We start from the raw sequence: 6,000 nt of genomic DNA, 5'->3' as shown, positions 1-6,000 counted from the left end.
GGGAAGGGTAAGGATGGGGTGAGTGTGAGGCATGCCGAGCTTAAGGTGCCTAATGGTCGTCTAGCAGAGACGTCTGCCTAGCATTGGAGAATGGATCTGGAGCTCCAGAAAACGGATATGGGGTGGATCTTGTATTCTCTCACACAAGAAGACAAAGTTCAATTTTGATTCAAGAGATCACAGGGCCATTGTAATTGCAAAACAATGGAGCGAGACTCATTCTATTGATGGATAAAAGCAGGAAAGCTAATCTGGCAGCTGACAAAGATGGCCCTGTGCTAGGTCAGACTGAGACATTTTTTGATTTTGTTTTCGGGGGTTCTTTGGGTTTTGGAGGGAGTTGCAATTGTACTTCCTTGCTGGTTTGTTGTGGTCATCTAGATATTAACTGACTGTCTCCTCCCCCTCCCAAGGATGTACTCCATTCCTAGGATCTGGTATAGACTTACTAATCCCTGGTATGCATCTTTTTGTCTGCCTGGAGGTGACAAGAATGTGTTTTGTCACGCTGGTCACAAGGCGAAAGGGTAAAGAGAAGGCAATTAAAAATAAAGTTGTAATATAAATTGTTCTTCTGCTTCTCGTTTGATACGGTTGAGCAGGGTGTGCACTGAATATTTGTAGAAATGAATAGGTGTCATAAAATATTTCAGGTAGATGGCAGAAAAATGCCTTAAGGAAGGGGGCATCTTTTTCTAATTTGCACAAAGATACTGTCTGGGCTACTTCCTTCCTGCAGAAGATGGTCGGCTGCTACGAAACATAACAGCAGTAACATACAGTCACGTGTTGCTTAATGACTGGGAAACATTCTGAGAAATGTATCGTTAAGCAACTTTATTGTGCGAACATCATAGAGTGACTTACACGAACCTAGATGGCAGAGCCTACTACACACCTAGGCTGTATGGTAGAGCCTATTGCTCTTGGGCTGCAAACCTGGACAGCCTGTTACTATACTGAAAACTGTAGGCAACTGTAACATAATGCTAAGTGGTCGTGTGTCTAAACGTATCCAAACACAGCATTCGTGTTTCTAAACATACCTAAACACAGAAAAGGTAGAGTGAACGTACGGTATTTGTAATCTTACGGGACCACCGTCATATATGCAGTCAGGAAATGTCATTATGTGGTACGTGACTGTATACTCATTTCATCCAGGAATTAGAAGGCTGAAAGGAAACACAATCCATTTTCCAGTTGCTGGAACCACACTATGAATATTAGCCTGGAATTCAGTCTTCAGCCAGTTTGAATTGTGAACAAAAACAATTCGAGATATAAAAATCAGGCTTAAAATCTTGTTGTAGTCAAGTGCAATGGTCTTCTACCAAAAGAGAATGTGTAGCATCTCCAGTTTCTGCTTACATCTTGTGGAACTGGAAAAGAAAGTCAGAAGATATCCTGACTTACTCAGTTTTTTGCTAGGATTCATACATCAATTCCTTAAGCGGAAGATGTTCTCTTACATGAACATGTAACATCAAGAACATCACAAGTAAGATTTTAATGTGGTTATAATTCATTCCAAAGAGAGAAATACTAGTCAAATCCACTACATCTCAACTTGTTTGTTTGCTTTTTAATGTGTTTATTGTCTGTTGTAAGCTCCTGAGAAGACAAGCTCTATCTCGTTTATCGTCAAATGCTTGTTCCTAGAAGAGCAGAATAGCAGATGCTCAACAAACCTTTCTCTTGTTCTGACTAGGCAAATTTATTTAGCCTTTTAACCTAAGATTTAAAAGAATTTAGTCAGGATGAAAAGAAATCAGGAACTGAACCAATTTAAGGTTGTACTGATGATCACATTGATAAGTATGGTGAACATTTACTGAGCAGTTACTGTGTGCCAGGCCACCGTTCTGATGGCTTAAATATGTGGACCCATTGAATCCCCACATGACTCACAGAACCTCATGCAGGTTGAGAAATTTCCCCCAGTTCAGCCAGAAAGTGAGTGGCAGAGCTCGCATTGAAACTTGGGCAGCCTCACTCTGCAGCCTGTGCTGTTGCCCGTAACAGGCGCTTTAGCTGCTGCATTTGCCTGAATGCTAACAAGCCTTCCATTCCCTTTATTACCTTGAGACTGAGCAGTGTGGACAAACGCAGGTAGCTTTCTTGTCCTTCTTTCAAGAATGTTAGGCCAGGCACAGTGACTCACGCCTGTAATTCCAACACTTTGGGAGGTAGAGGTGGGTGGATCACCTGAGGTCAGGAGTTTGAGAACAGCCTGGCCAACACGGCGAACCCCGTCTCTACTAAAAATACAAAAACTAGCCGGGCGTGGTGGCATGCACCTGTAGTCCCAGCTACTTGGAAGGTGGAGGCAGAAGAACCGCTTGAACCTGAGAGGCAGAGGTTGCAGTGAGCGGAGATTGCGCCACTGTACTCCAGCCTGGGCGACAGAGCGAGACTCTCTGTCTCAGGGAAAAAAAACAAAGAAGGAAAGAATGTTGTATCTGTATATTTAACTTGTTCAACAGCCATTTTCCCAATTACTCCATTTTGCTAGTGGCAAAACTCCTTATAAGAAGATGTTCTGTCTCTGGGCAGTTTCCTTTGGAAACTACTTGGTGTTTGCAAGCTTCACACCCTTGGTTAGCTCAACTGTGGCTGCATGCATGCATTTCGAGGCCTGAGGATCCATTTCAGCCCACCATTTTGAAAATGCTCATACAATATTAGCTTCAATGGGGACAAGGGCTTTGTTTGGTTGATGCTATAAACAAACAGTAGTTGGCACCAAGTAGACCCTCGGAAAATATGGAATGAATAAATGAAGCCATACCCTGAGAGCCCTAAGACAAGATGTGACACGTCCATACCCCACCCCCTCCAGTCAAAAAGAATGAGAATGGCTATATTACTTATCTGCATTTTATTTTAGAGCAGTAACTGACTATGGAATTATAGTAGTGTCTTTTTTCCATCTTCTTCAATTATATCCATAGTTAAAATATAATTAAAAGTTTCAACCTCACAAGATTTGGAAAGATACAAAGTCAGTGGCTTCCTCTGAGGCCTTAGCTACCCATTGTCCAGGGAAAATGCTGGCCTCTGGACAACCGAATCCTGACTGTTGAGAACACTTGCACCGGTCCTCTACCTAAATTGCCAAAAGGGCCCGCAGGGAAAGGAAGGAATCACCATGTTTAGGGCGCCCTCTTCTGTTCAAAGGGCTGAAGCCCAAGGAGCCAGGGCAAGGCTTTCAGCGGATGAGCATTTTGGAGCAAACGTCAGAGAACCACAGACTTTTCATTCCTGGAAAGGGCTTTAGAGACAACTAGTTCAAACCACACATTACACGTGGGCAACTGAGGCCCAAAGAGGTCAAATGCCTCATCCACAGTCACACAATTGGTTAAATCTCGAAAGAGGAAGAAACCGGACTCCCAGGCCCAGACCCCTCAGTAACGAGAGGAAAATGAACTCATAACTCCAGTCTCTTGTGCCTTTGTAAAAATCAAGAACAATTAATCACAAATCTATAGTGCCAATTTCTTATGATTTATACCTTCAACTTCCTGTAATGTCACTAGTCACATTTTCAATACATGTTAACAAAGGTTCCCCAAGCATAGATTTCCTTAAGAATCAAAGAGAGACTTACCTCTATTTAGTCCAGCCATTCCTTTCATTATTTTTCTCCACAGGCCTCATATTTGAAGGTTTTTAGTCTGCCAAGGAAATCACACTTTTAGAATAAAAATGCATTTTCTCATTTTAAAAAGTACAGAAACAATGACCATGTATGAGATGTTACGTTACTGATATTATCAAATGAAATTTAAAATTTAAAATGTGAAATGTTTGAAACAGTGACTGATACATTATAAATATGCCAGAAATGTTCGCTACTATAATTCTACAATAACAATCAAAAGTAGAAAGAAAAAAAGTACTTTTGTTAGTCTGTGCAGCCCCATGGAAGATTAATGTCTCATTTCAATTTGATATTTTGAAATACTAAAAATAATAGTGGAGTTCAAAGGCAATTCTGGGGATACCTGGAAGCCAAAGATCCCTAGGCTGGGTCCATCTGCTGTAACCCACTAATCTCCCAGCCTGGGTTGGGGGGCTTACTCTGCCCTTGCATGGGATTGTGATGCTCTTTCATCTAGTGCGTTGATGTGGGTGCCTTGATATGAAGGGTATGCCCTTGGCAGTCCTTCAAGCCTTCTTGCTACTCCACTGAAACAAACATACCCTATCAACAAGTTCTTACAGATAGATAGCTGGAGCCTAGTAAGGATGTGTCGAACGTTTGCAACTCTTTGCTAAGACCACAGGCTTCTAAAAGGAAAAAAAAAAAAAAGCGAATTCCATCTATGTGATGTTCTAGAACAGGAATCACTAATTTGGTGACTGCCTTTGAGGCAACATAATTGAGTTTGACTGGGAAGAGGCATGAGGAAACCTTCCAGAATGGCGAGGATATTCTCATCTTGAGAAGGGTTTGGATTTCACGGGTGTCTGCATTTGTCAAGATTCATTGAATAGTACACCTAAGATCTGTGCATTTTGTTGCATGTTTTGAATTTTAAAAACCATAAACAAATATTGAACTCTACTGATATGTATGCTGAACGATTTAGCGGTGAACTGAAGTCTGCAGCTTTGAAATGCATCAAAAAAGTGGATGAACTGATGGATGGATAGAGGGATGACAAAAGTATAACAAAAGATATATAGTTAAATATAACTATGGTGGGCATCTGGATATTCACTGCATGATTCTCTCTACTTTTATATTAGAAAATTGTCATAATATGTTGGAATGAAAAGAAATAAGGCAGATGTAATCATTTATTACCTTTAAATATGTTACACCAACTTATTCAACGTTCAAGGTTCTGCTTTGCAAAAGGGCATTTTTAACAGTTCTAACCAAAGAGCCTGCAGAGTGGAAAGCTAATACCTTGGTGGTACTCTTCTCCACCAACATGGCTGGATGGTAATCACCTGCGACACATCCTTCCCTTTAGACTCAGTGCTACTGGAGGGCAGGGAGCACGGGGCATTCATTTCATGAGCCATGTGTTTGTGGTGGGCACCTAATTAAGAGGTGGTAAGAACAGAGTTTCTGAGTCAGAAGGGTTCAGATTTGAGTTCTACAACTTACCGGCTGCAGGATGTCAGGCAAAGTACTCACTAAAACAGAGCTTCCATGTCCTGTCCGTGAAGAAGAATTCATCTCCATTTGGCTGTCTGGAGGGCTCAGTGAGATGATGTGAGTAAACCACAGTATCAGGCTCCTGAAAAGAACTTCAAAAATAGTAGCCTGTGCCTGAGACTGAGGCAGACCGGGATCCTTGGGCCCTCACAGAACTATTAGGGGACAAATTCCCAAAGGAATCACTAGATGATGGCTATTTCATTTCATCAAGACTGCAGTATCTTGATGTGCATTTCTAGCACAAACCTCCTTCAGCTGCTGCCTTGGTTTGCTTTATCCACACCTGACCCGTCACTTGCAATGTACATCCTGGGGACCAACATCTCCAAACATGGTCCTGGGGCAGGAGCATCCTCCTTACTGGAAAGCTCAGGGCCCCTGAATCAGAATCTGCATCATAACAAGATCCCCAGAATATTGAACTTCGAGAAGCTCTGGTCTACATTAGATGGTTTTCTAATGGTTCCCTATTGCCACTGATAATAAATTTCTTTCGTCTTGACCAGAGCTACAGTCGTCCCTGACTCTCTTCATCTTCCTTATTGCTCTTAATCTCTTCATTCTTTAGGATCTGCCCTCACTGCTGCTGGTTTTATTGTCATTAAAAAATATTAACGAGATGCTCAGACTTGCTCAATTATGAATATGGTAAAAAAATTAACTTATTAAGGGACAATCCATTCTAAAAATACTAAATATATGGACAGGTGGATGCAGTACTGTAGTCCTCCTTATTCACAGTTCCACTTTCTGAGGTTTCAGTTATCCAGGGACAACCACAGTCTGAAAACATGTGAGCATAGTACAATAAGATATTTTGA

Source organism: Macaca mulatta, chromosome 10, assembly GCF_049350105.2.
Source record: "Macaca mulatta isolate MMU2019108-1 chromosome 10, T2T-MMU8v2.0, whole genome shotgun sequence".
NCBI classification, from domain to species: domain Eukaryota; kingdom Metazoa; phylum Chordata; class Mammalia; order Primates; family Cercopithecidae; genus Macaca; species Macaca mulatta.
This window is presented reverse-complemented; position numbering follows the sequence as displayed.